The sequence below is a fragment of the Panthera tigris genome, chromosome A2 (assembly GCF_018350195.1).
Source record: "Panthera tigris isolate Pti1 chromosome A2, P.tigris_Pti1_mat1.1, whole genome shotgun sequence".
Classification (NCBI taxonomy): domain Eukaryota; kingdom Metazoa; phylum Chordata; class Mammalia; order Carnivora; family Felidae; genus Panthera; species Panthera tigris.
The window spans coordinates 149,793,587-149,810,255 of NC_056661.1; the positions used below are offsets into that span (position 1 = coordinate 149,793,587).

The 16,669-nt window shown below is 48.5% G+C and overlaps 1 long non-coding RNA gene across 1 annotated transcript in view; it reads left to right on the top strand.

Annotated features, from left to right (window-relative positions):
* Positions 1-16,238, top strand: part of LOC122234946 — a 40,895-nt gene extending 24,657 nt beyond the window's left edge. The window contains exon 5 of the long non-coding RNA XR_006212947.1: positions 15,919-16,238. This is a non-coding gene — a long non-coding RNA (uncharacterized LOC122234946). The remainder of the gene's footprint in view (positions 1-15,918) is intronic.
* Positions 16,239-16,669: the final 431 nt, after the last annotated feature.

Consider the following 16,669-nt stretch of genomic DNA (forward strand, 5'->3'; position numbering starts at 1 on the left):
AGTATAAAAAAGAGGTTACTTCCTGGAGTGAGGGAGGCTATTGCCTGGAACAGGGCAAGAGATAACTTTCTGGAATGATGGAAATGTTTTATATTTTTATCCAGGGGAAATCTGTGTGTGTGTGTGTGTGTGTGTGTGTGTGTGTGTGTGTGAGAGAGAGAGAGAGAGAGAGAGAGAGGAATGATTGAGCTGTATACTTAGGGTCTGCACATTTTACCAAATGTAAATTGTACCAGAAAAAAACCAAACCAGACCAAAAAACAAGCCTCAAAACCAAAACCCAAGCAATGAACACATACGGAACAGGAACTATGCGGTTAACCGACTTAGAGACGTGTATTGGTGGTATGTTCATGAAGCAGATCTAATAGTAAGCAACCCTAATAGAAGTCCCGTGCCTAGCATTTTAAGTAACTTGGGCACATCACTTAACGTCTCTGAAGTGTACTTTTTTTCCTATCAAAAGAAAAAGGGGTTCACTTATTCATTCCACGCAGAATCGGCCACGTCAGATGGCACCAGTCTAGCAGTGGAGAGGACACACAGGCTCCAAATACAGACCTTGCTGTTACTCTGCCAGCACAGTGAGCCCAGAAACACAGAAAGAAACAGAGCTGCCAATGCCTGCCCTGCCCTGTCTCCCTTTTCCTGCCTTTCTGCTGCAGCCAGCAGCATACTGAAAAGGCCTTATGTTCAGGCCCAGACAGGAGCTTCTTCTCCTCGTCCGGGGCCTGCTGTCCCTGTGCTCCTGCCCACTGGCCCTGAAGTGGTCTTTCTGTTTGGTGAAGGAGTTTGAAGCCAGAGAGAGAGAGAGAGAGAGAGAGAGAGAGAGAGAGAGAGAGAAGAGAAGAGAAGAGAGAAAAATAGGAGACAGAGAGAGAAAGAGAGAGAGAGAAGAGAGAGAAAAGAGAGGAGACAGAGAGACAGAGAGAAAGAGAGAGGAGAGAAAGAGGAGACAGACAGAGAGAAAGAGAGAGAGAGAGAGAGAGAGTGAGTATCTGAGGGCACTGGACTCACACCCAGCCCCAGTCCCTAAAATATGTGGCCAAGAATCCAAGTGTTACTTCCCCTCAGGGAGACAAATGATAGAGATCCTCCTTGGGGCTGTTCCAAAGAGTATATAGAGATACCAACCCCTCCCCAGCCCAGCCCACTACCCCAGGCCACAGAGCTGGTCCTGAGCAGGGTCCTTTTATCCTTTCATTGCCATGGAGCCTCCAAGAGGGAGAGAAGGGGACCGTAGGCTTTGGGCCGAGGCACCCAAGCAGCATCCGGGTAATTTTCCATCTTGCTTCCTTTACTCACTCATTGCCTCCTGATACAGGGAGGCAGATGAGTTATGTGGCTCTTGTTTGCCGATGGCAAAACAGGCTCGGAAGATGGAGGTGTCCTAACCGGAGGTCCTTGGCAAGAGGTTACACCTGCCTTCCCTGATTGAGCGTCAGGATCAACCCAGGAGACAAGCTTATCTCTTTGACCTGGGTGGAGTAAACAGGCCGTGGCCAAGGCATTCTCCTAACCGGGGCAGGGCTCAGTAGAAGCACAGATATTGGCCCAGTAACACCATAGATCCTTAGACAGGAAGGGACTGGAGACCAGAGACTCCAACTCTATTCCATAGACCAGGAAACTGAAGCCAAGATGGCGAGTAACTTGCTGAGGGACAAAAGCCAGTCAACGACAGAGCCAGGGAAAGAGCACGAGTGGCCGTGTGAACTCAAATTCCCGAGTCAACGTGATGGGAATGATCCCACCAGATTCGCTCAGATACATCCGGGTTTCTTAAGCTCGGCAGGATCCCCGTTTTGGGCTGCAGGGTTCCTCGTCGTGGGGCACTGGCCTGTGCATTGGAGGGTGGTTAGGGGTGTCGCTGGTCTCTGCCCACCAGATGCCGGCAGCGCCTCTCACCCCAGCTGCTACAACCCAGGATGTACCCCCCTCCCAACCTCAGACATTGCCAAATGTCCCCGGGGCTACAGAATCGCCCATGGTCGAGCACTTCCGCCACAGAGAGCCCCATCTTTCAGCTCTGCACACAAGGACGCGCTGTGATGCGCTTATTTGCAGATCTGTCTCATGCATGAGTCTGAGAGTTCTCTGAGGTCACAGACAGGGTCCCATTCACCTTTATGTTCTCTGCGTGTGGCATAGGACTTGGCATGGGAGAGATAGGCCGTAAAGGGTTTGAACGATGGAATGAGGCAGCTCACGGGGAGACCCTGAAACATAAACTTTCACTTGCTGGATGTCTAGTATTAGATGAAACGCCAGCCTGGAGGGCAGCCAGAGGATATGACCTTCCTGACCTTCTATCAGAGGGAAGTGGGGGCCTCCTGTTCATCTGCTTTGTCATCTACTGTCCTGGCGGGGTTTTTTTTGCCTTGAGTTCCTTTTCTCATGCTCCAGGCATAATTATGCGGCTTCTTCATTCTTACGACACAATGGAATAGATACTCTACCAGAGAGGTTTTTCTCACTGGGGATAAAGCCAGCATTCTGGCATGTTAAGCCTTGAGATTCTCATGTTAACAAAAAAGCCCCCAATTGCTGCCATTTAGCAGCCATGAGAGCCTCGGGGGAATATTTGTTATAGAGTCATATAGTTTTGGCACTGGGAAAATCACAAGTAAACTATAAGGAAAAAACCCCTACCACAAAATCCGATCTTCTTGTTTTTCTTAGTCTCAGAAATTTTCATCAGTGTTGGCTTTGGGCAAGTGGGATACTCCTCTGTGTCTGTTTTTCCAAACAATCCAATGCTTGAGAGGGTAGAGTTCTTTTTTGTAGGGGGAAAAAAAGGGCTTTCGGAAGCCTTATATGAAAGTTACAAAATGTAAGTTCCAGTGAATCTTGAAATTCACTGCAACTTTCTCTTTTATGGTTTGCTTTGGGCAGAAAAAAAACCCAGCAGAGACGGAGAGAAAATACAAGTATTTGGTTAGATAGGTTCCGCGGGGGAATTAATTTAACAAGAAGATGGACGGACCTTTCCAAGGACTTTACTGGTCAGTCAGTTCAAATGGACAAACGGATTTCAGTGTGATTAGTGAAAGAGAACACAGTTAAAATAGAGCAAAAGGACCATAAAGGGAATAAAGACATGGCAATGAGGGAGGAATGGGTGGTATTGGGTTATATTACTTTATATATAAATACATTAATGTTTATTTATTTTTGAGAGAGAGAGAGAGAGAGAGAGCATGAGTGGGGAGGGCCAGAGAGAGAGGCACACACAGAATCCAAAGCATGCTCCAGGCTCTGAGCTGTCAGCACAGAGCCCAACGTGAGGCTTGAACCCACGGACCCTGAGATCATGACCTGAGTGGAAGTTGGTCACCCAACCAACTGAGCCACCCACGGGCCCCGTATTGGGTTAATATTACTTTTAAGGGGAATCTTACCAGGCTGCTCTGCATCAGGGACTACATCATAACGCCCTCGTGTCTGGCCCTCACTGTGTTAGAATTCACATGATTGCTTTTGGGGCATCTGGGTGTCTCAGTTGGTTAAGTGTCCGATTTTGGCTTGGGTCATGTTCTCACAGCTCATGGATTCGAGCCCTGCGTTGGACTCTGTGCCAACAGCTCGGAGCCTGGAGCTGGCTTCGGATTCGCTGTCTCCCTCGCTCTCTGCCCCTCCCCCCACTCACACTCTGACTCTCTCTCTCTCAAAAATAAACATTAAAAAAAAAAAGAATTCACGAGATTGCCTTCAGCCTAAACTTGGGTAGATGCCTATTTCTCAGGGATGATGACCCTTGTTTATTATTAACTGGTTTCTCTTGGAGCAGTGGGAGATCTACCAGGACCAGAAGAGGTCCCACAGAACCAGAAGGCTTGGGGCCCAACTCAGATGAGGACCTCTGAACAGGACCCACGTTTAGGATGGGAGGGTGGAGAAGTGTCACATGTGTCAGGAAAAGTTGGGAGACAGTTTGCCACTGGGGCTTCTGGTAAAGAAATCACTGGGACAGGAGGTGGACCCCTGGATGGTCTGGGACTGGAGCAGGTCTGGGCAGCACCAGAGGGAGGAAGCCTGGACTTTCTCAGGGGTGGATAGACTTACAGAATTTTGAGCAGGAAAGGCTTTAGGCATCTAAATGAACCTCGCAGTTTTTAGATGGGGCAGATGGAGATTGACATATGCAAGCCAGAGGTCTCCCTCCGAAACTTCACTATCTCTTCTAATATTTATTTATTTTTTGAGAGAGAGAGAGAGAGAGGAGGAAGGGAGAGAGGGGTAGAGAGAAAGGGAGACACAGAATCCAAAGCAGGCTCCAGCCTCTTAGCTGTCAGCACACGGCCTGACGTAGAGCTCAAACTCATGGACCCAAGATCATGACCTGAGCCAAAATCAGACGCTTAACTGACTGAGTCACCCAGGTGCCCCGGCTTCACTATCTCTTCTAGGGAAGTGGTCCCTGTTTTATTCTGAGACCATAGAACGTATTCATTAGTTTCTTTAGGTATTCAGCATGACCTCAGGCAAGCGAGTCTGAAGCAGCCAGACATGAAGCATTCCCAGTGAGGTTTATCTCTGAAACTGTTCCGTGCCGAACACAGAGCTACATCATTCTACGTGCTTCTGGCGGGGACCCCCATAAATCCTCATCTGCGGCAAAGGAATTCTGTTGCACTTCAGGTGACCAGCCTAGGACCGGGTGGTGGCCAGAGCCATCTGGGGGAGAGGGTACAGGAGACAGGGGTGAGAAGGGAGAGATGATGTGGTTGGTCGCCAGATTTAGCACATCCGAAAAAATGAATGATTTTTTAGTTTAAATATGTTCCCCAATGGGGCGCCTGGGTGGCTCAGTCGGTTAGGCGGCCGACTTCGGCTCAGGTCATGATCTCACGGTCCGTGAGTTCGAGCCCCGCGTCAGGCTCTGTGCTGACAGCTCAGAGCCTGGAGCTTGTTTCGGATTCTGTGTCTCCCTCTTTCTGACCCTCCCCTGTTCATGCTCTGTCTCTCCCTGTCTCAAAAATAAATAAAACGCTAAAAAAAAATTAAAAAAAAATATGTTCCCCAATATTGCACAAGATATATACTAAAAATGTATTCAGTGTTCATCTGAAACTCAGATTTAACTAGGTGTCCTGTGTTTTATCTGGCAATCCTTTCTTGAGGGAGCCTGAATCCTTGTTGATGGTGGTGAGGTTGGGGGTGTGGCTCTGCCCCTATTTCAGATGAAAAGATGGCCGCCCGGGTCCTCCTTTCTCCTTCCTTCTCTCATCTGCCTGGGTTTTGAGAACAGACAGGAAATCCCATTGCCTTGGAGACGTCCAGGCAGCAAAGGAAGGAGAGAGGAGCTCTCTCAGGTCATTGCTACAGCACATTTCTTTCTCTAGTTCCCTTTTGTCTTGCGCCAGCGGGAGGAACAACACACCCTTCAAGGATTTGAGGACAGAAGGAAATGTGGCTAGATAAAGCTAGCACCCACTGTAGCCTGTGTCCTGGGGAGATAATGGCTCTGAACCTGCTAAAAGAAATGGCCGGCTTTGTTCTTGAATAATAACCAGCTGGCAGCTTTGTCCTGTCTTCTCAACAGCTGGGTGAAGAGATTCAATTTCAGGGGAAAGCAGTGACGTAGGGCTGACCATCGTGGACAGGGGGTGAGGTGGGTGGTGGGCAATTTACCACACCAGACAACCCCCTATAGGGTGATGCAGCCCCTTGCCACAGAGTATTTCCCCATTGCCTGTCATAATGCCCAAAGTTCTACCGTTAAGTCTTAAGACTAATGACCTTCTCTTTTAAAAATGCACATAAGCCTGGGAAACACAACATATTAAGCCAGTATCCTTTTAGAGTGAATTAGCTCTTTAGAGTGTTTCTAACCCCACGTTTGGCTGAGAGCAGAGTCTTGGGGTTATTGGATCCTAGGGCAGGTAATTCTTGTGAGGGCTAAGTGGCAGAGCGGTTGACCCACCGAGAGAGAATATGAAGAAAGCCCAGAAATTAAAGGGTCCAGGCAGTTTCAGGAGAACAGGGGAAGGCAGGGAGAAGAGGGCCGGAGTGGGGTTAGGTGGGGTGAAGCTACCTGCCTTACCACCGTCTCGGCTGGTGCTCCCATGAGTAGAAGTGTCCCTGGCTTTCCAGACAGATTTGGGTTAAGCATTGCCAAGGTCTGGGCAACTGAATTCCTGTCCTGCTCTGCTGCGTCAGTCAGAACAAGTCAGTTCTGCTCAGTTCTCACGCCTCCTGCCAGATGCCAGGAGGACACATGAGAGCCTGGAGAGGAAGGCTCTGCTTGGCCGCAGCAGGGAGAGAACCCACATCCACCAGCTTGAACCTCACAGGGTCTTTTGGTCTCGTGCAGCAGCAAGTTCGGAGTAGCCAGGATGGGCTGGCTTCGTGCTTGAGCATGCCGTCCGGGATATGGACACTATCCACGGTCCTGCAGCAGAAGAGGGCAAGGGGTAAGGACTTGAAATCAGTGCTAAGTAAGCTGTGATGCCCCGGAAGGAAATCACTAGAACATAGGCTAGCCCTGGCATTTGGGGCCTTTTGTCCATTTGAAGAAAAGTCTACCATGCTGATGTTTTGGTTTCCAGCTCTGTTCACCCTGATGAGTCGTTGAATTTTTTTTAAATGCTTATTTATTTGGGGTGGTGGTGCAGAGAGAGAGAGAGAGAGAGAGAGAATCCTAAGCAGGCTCCACACTCAGCATGGAGCCCAAAGTGGGGCTTGATCCCACGACAGTGACATCATGACCTGAGCCGAAATCAAGAGCCGGATGCCCGACCGACTGAACCACTCAGGTGTCCCAGTGGTTGAATGTTTTCTTTCCCACCAGATACTTGACGCTGTTTAGTCTTCACCCATAGCTTCCCCTCTATTTAGGAGGGTCCCAGCCACACTGAGGGGGCCAGTTCCGTGTGTGGATATCAGTGGATTCTCTGGGCACAGGATGATTTTTCCCAAACCCTTCAGCCAACACCTTTACAAGACAGCAGTGGTCAGAACTCTTGCTTGTGCTACACAAAGAATTCTTATCCACCGCTAGCGCGCTTTCATTTTATTTCAGAAGACTAACGCCCCAGAAGAGGTACGGCGTGTGCCTTGAAGGTCAGAAAGCTCCGACCCGCTGGAGGAACACACGTAATTTTCCATCGAGAATGGCTTGTGCTCTCCTCCTCCCCCCAGAAGCCCTATCAGTCCCAGAGAGTTCCCTCTGCTCAGGCCTGGCCAGCTGACGGAATAGTTCTAACTCAGATAACAGCAGAATTTGGAGTGTGATAAAGCCAGTTGCAAAACTCCCTCCTCGGATGGATAGACCATCACATAAATGAAGATTAGGGCTTCTAGGGCCAGCGCCTGCACCTGGACTCGAGCCAGCTCTCCTAGAAATGTGTTCTCTAGAATGCGTCCTAAAGAACGTGTAGTGTTTCCCCTCCGTGTGACAAAAGCCGTCTGATTGAGTGACGGTAAGAGCTTTGGGATCAGGTGGCCAGAGTTGAATGGTGCTGTACTTCAGGACTTAGGCTCTCAGAGATTGTTTTCTCCTCTGTGAGGAAGGAATAAAAATCCTGGATTGCCTCTGTCATAGGGAGGCCATGGGTGTGAAAGCATGTTTCCAAAGCTGAGCTTTGGAAGTACAATTCCCTGACTGTGATCACAGTTGTGGATGGAGAGTGTTGATTTCATACTCAAGGGGCAGCCCATTCGGTTGATTCCGCCCCTACTGTCCCGGCCTTAGACAGTGAGTGATCCCTAAAACAGTGCCTCGAACACCGCAGCTGCTAATTAAAGTCAAGGTGACATGAATTAACCTCAATAAACCAATGGCAAATGCTCCTCATCTCTACTTTAGCTCACCCCAGGACTTGGGATGCTGGGGTCCAGCTGGGCTGTTCAAAGGGATTGTCCGTTACGGGACATCACACATCGCTGAATGTGCCCACGAGGAGAGGCTGGGCACCGGTAAGGCAGAGTCCCACTACATAAGCCCCTCCGCATGAAAGGACATGAGAACCCGCTTCCCTGGAAACCCTTCTCGGCTACTAGAAAGTCTCTCTTCATTTTCTGACAAAAAAAAAAAAAAATACTAGTATAAAAAATCATTGGTTATCTCCAAAATGATCAAATAAAGGCAGTTTTCCTGGTAAAACCTGTGGATTCTGGTATCCTGTGCGTTGACGTGGGGGACACAAATGGACAGAAAGAACAATGGCTGATATTTACTGAGTCACCACTATGTTCCAGACACTGCCTGAAACATTTACACATATTATTGTGTTTAATTCTTACAACAACGCGCTGGGTTGAGTACTCTTACTACACCCACTTTACAGATGGGGAAACAGGTTCAGGGAGATCAAGGAATGTGCCCGTACAGCCGGGAAGTAGCAGGGCTGGGCCTTAGACCCAGAACTGTCTGATTCCAAAGCTCATGCTCTTAACCATCGTGCAATTATTTGACTCTTTGCCTCGTTCTTCTCCTCAATTTGTAACTTGCAATCGATCCAAGTGAAAATGTATCCCTTGTGCCCTCCTGTCTTCTTTCTTCTATTGGGCAGCCCTGGGTTAAATTCCGTAGTCAGGCTCTGCCACACTGGAGGAGACCAGGGTTTGGTGCTGAGCTCCGGCTGGCTCCCTCTCTGGCAATGATTACCGCCCCCCGCCACACCCCACCCCCCAACACTAAGGGTGCTGGCAGTCCTTGTGGTGGGCGGGGGTGCAGAGCTGAAAGGATCAGGGACAGGATGTTCTGCCACCATGGGGCATTCTCTGAAGCTGGGAGGGCTTCTTCCGCACCTTGCCAGCACTGACCCCCAGCCCCAAACCCAGAGGCCGCCCAGAGCAGAGCTGAAGTCTCTCTTCTCGCTTTCTCCTTCTTTGAAATGGGCATCCTGATGGGATGATGGGGGCAAAGGGATGAGAATGTGCATTTTGCCAATTGTTTAAAAGAAAAAAATGCTTGGAATCGGTCTCATGCCCCCTCGTTCCGCAAGCCTTGCAGCAGAACTTCTGGCTGCTACTTCCCATCTTTCTTAAATCAGTGCTAAAGTCACATCCCCAAGTCTTCCTTGAAGATCCGGGCTGAATAAGGGTACCCTCCCTCCATGCATTCCGCTCTCACAGTGCATTATTATTGCAACAGTGCTGTTTAGTGCCTCTCTTACCAGTTTGCGTGTTGGTCTCCACCTAGCCTGGAAACTCCGTGAGGGCAGGGCTGCATTTCCTGGCACCTAACAGATACTTACCCATGTTGGTTGATCTGGACCACAAAACTGAACTGAAGGAAAGATCAATATCCATTGCAAAGGTTTTGTCGTTGTTGCTGTACATGTGTATGTGTTCGTTTTTGAATACTCTTTTCACCCCTAAAAGAAGTTTTAGACGTCTTTAGAAGTTTATTGGCCTCTCTCAGATCTCTGGGTCATAATTTAGTGTTCCAGGGAATTCTAAGGGAAAAAAAAATTATTTGCTTCTGCAAACCTTATCGTCCACTGTTCTGATAAAGGATCCCAGCTGTGACAAGGAGATTATTTACTTGAAAGTAACGAGCAAAGCTAATTACTGCAGTAGATTGGGGCAGGGACAGAGTGTACCAGAGCAGGCTGTTGGCAAATGTTCCCAACCCTCCAACTAGGCAACGGGGCCAGTGAGCCCACTGGACGTGCCGGTGCCTTTTGGTCTTCGAATCGCCTCCTCAATAGCAAACAGACTCTAAGACTGTGGTTTGGGACTCAGTTGTCTGACAGGAGCCAAGAATGAATTTCTGTGGCTTGTTCTTCTTCTCCCTGGTTCCAATTTTTGAAGAATATGTAATAAAACAATTAAAGTCTGACTTTGTGGAGGAAGTGGGATCCACTCATCACGTCTCCAACTTCGTTCCTCACAACTTGTGCGTGGCTCCTTTCCTCTAGGACAGGAAGCCTGCTTCTTGTCTGTTCCATTCTCTGCCTGGAGTCTGAGCCACGTCCCACCCAATGCAACTCAAGCTCACCTGCCGGGAAGTCATTGCCACTGACCCCACCTGACGATGCGCATGCCCCTTTTTGGCATTCTGAGCTGTGCTTGTACCAGCCGCCAAATCCCATTCTAATGAACTATGTGGGACATCCAAATTCTTTCCTCTTGGTGGAATTTTGTTAAAATTGGAGCTGAGAGAAGGTAATAGTGCTACAGGGTAAGAATCAAATAGATGGATTAAATTAAATAACATAAAGTGCCTAGTCTAGTGCTTGACATAACCTATATACATTTAATTTTTTTTTAAGATAGAGGGTGAGAAAGAGTGCTCGTGTGCATATGCGCGAGCGAGTGGGGAGGGGCAGAGGGAGAGGGAGAGAGAGAGAGAGAGAATCTTAAGCAGGCTCCACACTCAACGCAGAGCCTGACGTGGGGCTTGATCTCACGACCATGAGATCATGACCTGAGCTGAAAATCAAGAGTCAGATGCCTAACCGACTGAGCCACCCAGGCACCTCCTAGACATTTAATTTTAATACGTGTCTTTAGAGCATATATTGGGAGGGCCAGTCCTGTTCTCTCTACTGAGCGCACATACACACACACACACACACACACAAGCACGAGCACACAAACAGTGGTCTGTGCTTTCAGATGGTTGGCCATTTTGAGGAATGATAAGACACATATGTGTGACAGTCTAGAGACAGTCTTCATTCATGTGATGCATAGGCTACAGGGAGAGAGCAGGCATGGAGAGCCGGCAGAGGAGCGCTAGAATTTAAAATGAGGTGAAAACAGCCAAGGGTGAGGCTAATTAGAAAAGGCTTACTGGGGAAGGACGGTCTGAAAGTGTAGGTACGCTTTTGCCAGAAACTATTGGAGAAGGCACCATGGGCATGAGGAGGGGGTGGGGAAGCCCAGAGATGGTTACCATGGCAACAAAGGATGAGTGGACTCAGGGGCAGGGTCCGCAGGAGCCAGGGGTATGATGGCACCCGGGGTTGGATCGTTAGTGAAACTGTCAGGAGCCCCAACAATCATGGCTTCATGAGAGGGGTTGGTAGATGACGGGCATTTCAAAATCTGCATGAGGAAAACATTGGCTTTGCCTGGAATTCTGGAGTGAGGAGCATTACCTAGCTTAAGGTAGAAGCAGGCAGGGAAAGGGTCTCTGTGTTTAAGAGGAATGGGGCTGAGGGGCACTCTGGGAAATGGCAGGTTTGGCCAAGGTGACGGTGGAGGCGAGAGGTGAAAGTGGCCTACAACAAAGGTGATTTAGCATTAGGGACTGAAGCCTCACATTACAAACCATAGACACTGTAGCAGAAAGCTCTAGGGCAAAAAAGAGTGGATACCCCCCGCCTCTTTTTCTCCCCCCACAGAATTAGCAAACACATTCTGTGCTTGGTGCTTCGGGTCCTTAAGGACAAATAAGGAATTGTCATGGATCTATGTTCTTGGAATTTTATTTTTTAACTGACAATAGAGAGATTCTTATCTCATGCAATTGGTCAAAATAAAGGGGAAAAAAAAGTTGTGGAATCAATATAAACATAGGAGCTATACATCTTAAGCATTTTATTTTAACTTAAAATGTAAAATGTACATTCATTCCCTAACGTTTTAATGTCGAGTCTAGGCTTTTTCTCTGACCATAAGCTCCCCATTTTCTTTCTTACATGAGCCACTTTCGTAAGGATCAGTAGCGACCACTGATCATTTGCTACTCCTTCCACTGAGAGGTGGAGTTCAATATTCCTCTGCTTGAATCTGAGCTTGTCTTAGTGACATGCTGGGATTTCTATGGCCAGACTTGGAACTCCCTGCTGGGCTCCTTAGAATGTTCTTCTGAGAGGCCTGAGCTCCATGAGGCAGATGGGAGCTGCCGGGTAAGAACTTACTACTTGAAGTTCTCCAGGCTTGAAAGGCCATACCTGCGTGTTCCAGAGGATAGTCCCAGCTGGGCTCAGAGTTCCGGGCATCTCCGTGAAGGCACAAGCATGTGAGTGAAGGTGGCTTGGGTTCTCTCTCATTGACATGACCTGAAGCAGAACAATTGCATGGCTGCACCTTGTCTGAATTCCTAGTCCACAAGATAGTGAGGTATTACAAAATGGTGGTTGTTTCAAGCCACCGAGTGTTAGGATAGTTTATTACATAGACACCTGGAATTTTATTGTAAAGAGGCCTGGATGCATGTTCATAGGACTTGGAGAGACCTAGAGATCAGGCAGGCACGTTGGAATTCTGAATACTGCCAGAGTCCTCCAGAAGTTGATCACAAAACGCGGGGTGCCTGGGTGGCTCAGTTGGTTAAGCTTCCGACTTCAGCTCAGGTCATGGTTTCACAGTTTGTGAGTTTGAGCCCCACATCGGGCTCTGTGCTGACAGCCTGGAGCCTGCTTTGGATTCTCTGTCTCCCTCTCTCTCTCCTTGCCCCTTGCCCACTTGCATGCTCTTTCTCTCTCTCAAAAAAAAAAAAAAAAAATTGATCACAAAATGTGATGATCATACAGAAGGTGTTTGAGCCTCCTTACTTTAGCTTTACCTTCCCTGCCCTTGCACGTGAAGGGTCTCCTGTATTTACCTTTCCCAGATAACCTTGCTGGAAAAGTGTAGGCAGGCAGAGTTAGATATATAAATGGTCAGCCCTATCATTTCACCCATGTGACATTGTTGCAAGAATCTGTTCTTCAGTGGTCGGTGTCTGTCTGCCTCCCCAGGGCCCTGGATAGTCTCTGAGGTCAGAGACTACATTTCCTGTTTGTTTGACAGGAAACAGGGGGGCAACGGCCCAGTTTAGAGAGAGCTGGAGCTTTCTACCGCAATGCTAAGGCTCCTATTGCCTTAGCAATTGGCCAGGTCTGGCCCTTGGGTGTGCAACTGGTATGGTTGCCCAGAGCCCCACACATAGAGGAGCTCTGTGCTTGGTTTCACGCTCTGCTATTGCCATCTTGAAATTCTTCATTTCTTAGTTTTTGAACGAGGGGCCTGTCAGTTTCACGTTATGCTGGGCCCTGAAAATTACACGATCAGTTGTGCCATGATTCATGCCGCGTTCGGTCAAGACCAGGAGCTGTGGCTATTTCATTCGTGTTACCTGCCCTGTCTCACCGAAAACCAGTGGGATGGTGGGATCAGTGAGGAAGGAAACGCCACACAGAAACATGAATGCCATATTCTTGTTTCCCTTGTTAGAAGATAAACTGAGGCATCTCAAAAACTTTAAGAGTTTATTTGAGCTGAAATCGATCTGAATCGGGCAATGCCAAGTCGTAAGTGGTTAGGAGTGTTCTGCCCACAGAAGCCAGGAGAAGGAGACAGTGAGGAAGGAAGGAAAAAAAAAAAAAGGAAATTATTTAAAGAGCTGTAGCTTAGAGCCTAGTTGGCTCTTTGTGATTGGTTGTCCTTACTGTTTTGATTTCTTTTTTTTTTTTTAATGTTTATTTATTTTTGAGACAAAGAGAGACAGAGCATGAACAGGGGAGGGTCAGAGAGAGAGGGAGACACAGAATCTGAAACAGGCTCCAGGCTCTGAGCTGTCGGCACAGAGCCCGACGCGGGGCTCGAACTCACGGACCGCGAGATCATGACCTGAGCCGAAGTCGGACGCTTAACCGACTGAGCCACCCAGGCGCCCCTGTTTTGATTTCTTAATCTTGTGCCATTACAAGATTTTGGTTTGCTTGCGTAGGCCGCTTTGGCATCAGAGCAACTTCAGTCTCGTGGCTTTCTCATTTAATTCATCTAATATGCTCTATATGACGGATTCCCAGCCCCCTCACTCCAATTGACAGAATGACCCACTCTGGCAGGACGCTGGGTGGCTGGATGGCTGGATGGACGAGTTGGGAGGGATGCTCTGCCCAGGATGCGGTTAGAGGCAGACAGTGCCCTACAGCTCCGCCCTGAAGCAATAAAACCCAGACTGCGCTCTCAGCCCTCCTTGCTAGAAACCAAGCTGAGGAAGCTCCTTTGTCCGGTAGCTGGGTTTTCCAACAGGGGGAGATTTGGGGCAGCGGGGAACCAGAGTGGAGCAACCACTGGGGGGGCCGGGCACCCAGGGCTTCTAAGAGAAGGAAGAAATGAAGAGCAAGGCCCCCCTCCCCTGGGGCTTCAGTAGAGATACAGGACGCTGGGGCAGGGGTTAAGGAGACCCGGACCCACTCCTGCCCCAAATATGAATCCTGCTCTCTGGCCAAGTGCACCCTCCTCCTAACAAACCATCCCACCCTTGGTAATCATTTTAGAAACTCTTCTGGGGCGCCTGGGTGGCTCAGTTAAGCATTTTGACTCTTGGTTTTGGCTCAGGTCATGATCTCATGGTTTGTGAATTCAAGCCCTGCATCGGGCTCTGCGCGAAGCCTGCTTGGGATTCTCTCCCTCTCTCTTTGCCCCTCCCTTGCTTGCTCTCTCTCTCTCTCTCTCTCAAGATAAATCAATAAACATAAAGCAAACAGACAAACACTCTTCTGCTTTCAGCATGTCCTCCCACATACGTGCTCAGATCCTATGCAGCTCTCTCCCCTGTGTCAAAATACCCTCAGGCTGGGGTCAGAGGTTACCCAGCTGATAATTCTTCACCTTTTCTCTTTGTCTTTACTGTCCTAGAACAGCGATGCTCAAAGCCTGCTGATAAATTGTTAGAAATGCTAATTCTCGGGCTCCACCCCAGACATACTGGATCGGAATCAGAAACTCGGGAAGGCTGGTAATCTGCGTTTTAACAAGCCCTACAGATGCTTCTAACGATCACTAAAGTTTGAGACTCGCCTCTCCTGTGGAGACACATGGCTGGAATAAGGCCCCTTACCAGCACCCAAATTTTCAGAGGTGACACCTGTGAGATGCATCGCGTAGCCTTTTTGCAAGGGTCGGGGTGGGGGGGGCGGGGGAGCGAAGCTGTACTAACTCTTTTACGTACAAAACCCCTCCTCCACCCACACGCACACACATAGAGGGGGAAAGGCTTTGCTTCTCAATCTTTTATTTAACATCTGTTTTCTGTGCTTGGGGTTGTTTGAACAAGAGAGTCAGCGTTAGAATCAACTTGCTCGGAGGGCGTCTGGAAGGCAGGTGCGGCCTGCAACTTTCAGTGCAAGCTGAGAACAAACACAGCACCCGGAGCCCAGATCAGCCTGCTGCTGCTGGAGGCAGAGGTGGAATTTCTGTTTTGCTGGGAGGATCCCCCCTAAAGCGCGGCCTTACCTTGGGGCCTTAATTAGAAGCAGCGGTGGCCCTCAGGCCTGCTGAGTTTCCGTTTGATGGGACTGCACAAAAGAGCTGAGATGGAAAACGAGATCTTTTGTTATTTCACACATTCTGTGAAGCTTTCTCATAAAAGCCCCCTTTCCCGGTTCTTATTTGCCGTCACACGCACCAGGGTAGTTTTAAAAAGGTTTATAGGGGGCAAACAGGTGCTAATATCTGGCTTTCCCTTGTTTGCCGTAGGCTGTCAGATTCAATTTATGTAATCTCGGCCCCACCTTGTCCCTCTCTAGGGGCCCTCTCCCTAACCAGCCTCCTTCCCGTTCAGGCCCCCTGCCCTTCCTGCCCCCTGCCCCCTAGGGGTGTCTCTCCTTCCTCCTAGCGTCTTCCTAGAGATGTCCTGGTGTCTCGTATTGGCTTGGAATCTTAAACATTTTAATTTTTTTTAATGTTTAGTTATTTTTGAGAGAGAGTGAGCGTGAGTGGGGGAGGGGCAGAGAGTGAGGGAGGCAGAAGATCCAAGCAGGATGTGGAGCTCGAACTCACAGACCTTGAGGTCATGACCTGAGACGAACTTGGATGCTTAACCTACTGAGCCATCCAGGTGCCCCCGGAATCTGAAACATTAAAAAAAAAGACAAAAAAAATTCAATGTAAGTGAAACTACCCATTTGACATATAGGTATTTTAATTTTATAATGGCACCCTCAAATCGACCTGATAAATCAAACTAAAGAACTGCGGAGATTTTCTTATGTTTTCTTTTTTCTTTTTGTTTTAATACCAATATAGGCAATAGGAGATATACCACAGGCTGAGGGACACCAGCTGTGAGCTATCTGAATGAATGATAAGACGCCGAATGCGAAGAGGTGTGACCATCTTCCTGGATCTGCCTCCTGTGTTGTGATGCAGCTCTTGGTTTGTGGTGAGTCCTAACTGACTCTCTTCCACGTGGCACTTAACTGCACAGCAGAGTACCCTTACCCGGGTTAACAGGAAACATAAAAACGGATGTCTCATGACGCGTCAAAGGGGTCTTGCGCCTGGACCTATGGAGCTGCATTGATTGGATGGTCTCACATTGCTCTGTCTTGACTCTCTGGATTTTCACTTTGTGGGTAACTTTTTAAAATTAAAAAAATTTTTTTTTTAAATTCACTTAGCTCCCTTTAAGCACAAGAGTAATTTATTGGGGGAATACTGGAGTATCTCATAGGCCAATAGTTACAGCCTAAGCTTCATGAAGGCCAGGAAGCAGGAAGTGGAGGGAAAGTCATCAAGAACCTAGTTGGTTATTTCATCCCCACTCTTCTCTCTCACTTGAGGTCACCTGGGCTCTTTTTCTTCTTTTCTCCATGTTTGATCCATGTTCTTTTTGATGTTTGTTTGTTTTTTTTCTCTGTAGACCATCTTTTACCTGTTTGGCGTGAGCACGGATAAACATGGCTGCCACAAAATGGTGGACTGCTCCCTAGTTCCAGGGAGATCCTTGAGGTTGTCCCGAGTCCCAGTAGTTGGTAGAGAAGCTGAGTAATCTAGG